The sequence below is a fragment of the Dreissena polymorpha genome, chromosome 7 (genome assembly GCF_020536995.1).
Source record: "Dreissena polymorpha isolate Duluth1 chromosome 7, UMN_Dpol_1.0, whole genome shotgun sequence".
Classification (NCBI taxonomy): domain Eukaryota; kingdom Metazoa; phylum Mollusca; class Bivalvia; order Myida; family Dreissenidae; genus Dreissena; species Dreissena polymorpha.
In genome coordinates, this window is record NC_068361.1 from 28,166,071 (window position 1) to 28,169,454 (window position 3,384).

The following is a 3,384-nucleotide window of genomic DNA, read 5'->3' on the forward strand; positions in this document are numbered from 1 at the left end:
TGCTGCATTTTTGAGGAAAATACTCACGACAGAGACTCGGTACATCACGTCCGTAAAACAATCATCGATTATTTAAAACATGATCTAGTATATCAAATAGATTTTATTCACGAATTTAGTGACGGGTGCAGTGCACAGTATAAATCAAGGTTCTGCATGAACGATATAAAAAATATTTATGAAGATTTTGGTATCCATTGTCAGAGGAATTACTTCGAAACAGGTCACGGTAAAGGCGAGCAAGACGCGGATGGTTCCCGTGTAAAAATCAAAGCCCACATGTCAACCATAAGACGCGGGTGCACCATCCATACAGCAAAGGACTTCCATCATTTCTTAAGCACATCTTTTAAATTTACAGAATCGTCTTCTTTTAAATCTAGACATGACAAGGTAACATTAAAACAAAGATTGTTTTTTATGTCGCAAAAGATGATATTGACAGAAATCGTAGCAGTGGCAAAGTTCGAGCGGTCAAGGACAACCGGAAGGTTCACAGCATACGATCTGTACAAGAAAAGTCAAACCAACTAATGATCAAACGACATCCTGTTACTGTTGTATGTGCATAGCACAGATGTACGACAGATGTGTTTACATTGATATAATCGGCCAATGGAATAGTATAAAAATTGTAACATTGTGCATATTTTCTACACTGCCGCGTCAGTAAATTCGTGTATGAGATAACAAACTGTACTGTCGGTTTATTAAATGAGTCGCATACTGAGAAAACTGGGTTTAATTCATGTGCGTAAAGTGTCATCCCAGATTAGCATGTCCATCCGCACAGGCTTATCACGGACGACACTTTCCGCTTTAATGGTATTTCTAGTTTCAAGGAAGTCCATTCTTACAGAAAATAATGTTTAGGCGGACTGCACAGGCTAATCTGGGACGACACTTTACGCACATGCATTAAGCCCAGTTTTCTCAGACGACGACTCAAATAATCGTACCTATTTTTATTAACTGAACGTTCTGATGGGAGGCGTGGCAGCCTCTAACGTAGTTCTATAAATGTTTATGTATATCATATGTCAATGATAATGTTGTATATTTAAAATGGAAAAATATTTGCAGATCCGGTGTTCGTTTGTAAAACTTGCGCACTTTTCTAAATTAGTGCGCCATCGTCAGTATCTAATTAATATAATTAATGCGTATGGTACTAACTTAGCTTTACAATTATACCCACGTGTAATTAACAAAAACAAGTTTAACACCATTAATTTCCACATCTTTATGTTTTGACCCAATAGTTCCTCGAACTCCCGCGATGTTGTCAAATTTGATGGCGTGTCAATATTTTCGCATGCGCCAGGCCGTCAGTCTATAATTAGATGTGTACATGCTGTCACTATACATAGGGAACTGTTTATTGTTTTCTATCAGTCATTCTTAAGATTTTGTATTTTGAAATGAGGTACTTTCAATGCTGTCCATTGTTTTAACTAAACTCGGAAATACTTGGACACAAGGCGTGAATAAATGTACATTTTTGTATTATACATCCGTTTTGGAAATGAACGCAGTAAATATTTGTCTTTCTGGAGATCCTGTTTAAAATACTTCAAATATTGTTTCCTAGACGCGTTATACGATTTACTGACGTGTATCAATGATTGAATGAAGATGTAAAACTACCATTTTAACAAAATATTTAAATGAAAGCAGTCCAGCGAGCTGCATAGAAAATAAAAACTCGCAACTTAGTTCAATCCCATGTATTTCCCCACAGCTATCGCGGTGCACAATATAATAATAATAATAATAATAATAATAATAATAATAATAATAATAATAATAATAATAATAATAATAATAATAATAATAATAACAATAATTATAACAGAAGTAAATAGCATTATTTGTTTTATTTATTGATGTATCTTACATGCTGTTTACATCGCCGAAAAAAATAACTTGTATAAATAAACGGAATAGTCGCGAGTACTCTTGGCCAATTACCTACTGACAAAACCGAGGTTGTTTTACTGTTCATAGATATTTATTTTATCCATTTTTATAATTAATTATGGAATTGTTAATGATGCATCAAACTGTGAAACGTACAGTAGAAAAATAAACAAATAATATCATGTCCAACAAGTTGTTCATCTTTTGACGTCCGCCAAATGCGTAGATATGCATCAGAACGGCATTAAAACGACGTTACGTCAATGTGCAAAATAGCGTGCGACGCACGATAAACGTACAACAATCGATGTTTGTACAAAAACGTTTAGCCTACATCGACTCAAGTGCTTTATTAAACGATCTATACACTCATGTATCAGATTTGTTTGAACAAGCACTTTATCTCGATAAACCATTTATCAAGACTTACCGCCTCGTCTTGGACCCCTAAAAATATCCTCTTATGATTAAAGAATAAAAACGGGTTCGTACGGATGTGATAGGATTCCGAAAGAGGAGGGAAGATGCCTACTGTGCAACAGCCACGAGTTAGAGGATGACTTATAATTATGTGTATCACTCTTTGTAACTGTTAAACAAAATTACGCATTCGCTTTTTGAAAATGTATTATCATCATAGGCCGAGTATGGTTTAATTCATTCAGCTTAAAAAAACCCTCCAAGAACAGAACTCAAAGAACTGTCTAAGTTTATCTGTTTCGCACAAAAGCGTGAAACCGACTTCATTAATGTGGACCAGTAACAGCGTACGTTTTGGTGAATGTTAATCGTCTATTAACAAATGTGTTTTATGCTATTGAATGCAACTCATACTGTAAACTTATATGTTTGTGTGCTTAAGAGCTTCGTTGTTGTTTGTATCGTGTGTCAATATCTTTGTATCAGTTAATGTTATTTATAAGTAGTATTAATAATCAATTTAATATCTATTTTGTTTCATTATTATTTTGACTCCAAATATTAACGCAAATCGAATATGTACATAACATTACCCGCAAGAAATTAACAATTACATCAATCACATACGCTTTTATTGAAATATTTGCTATGTTTACATGTATATAGCTATATACTGATTGTATTCGGCAATTGAATTTTCTGATATGATAGATTTGGTTGATAAAGAAATGAGTCTCACAAAGTCATGTAGGCGTGATAGATGGGTTGATAAAAAATGAGTCTCACAAAGTCATGTAGGCGTGATAGATGGGTTGATAAAAAATGAGTCTCACAACGTCATGTAGGCGTGATAGATGGGTTGATCAAGAAATGAGTCTCACAAAGTCATGTAGGCGTGATAGATGGGTTGATAAAGAAATGAGTCTCACAAAGTCATGTAGGCGTGTTAGATGGGTAGATAAAGAAATGAGTCTCACAAAGTCATGTAGGCGTGATAGATGGGTTGATAAAGAAATGAGTCTCACAACGAAACGAGTTCGACAA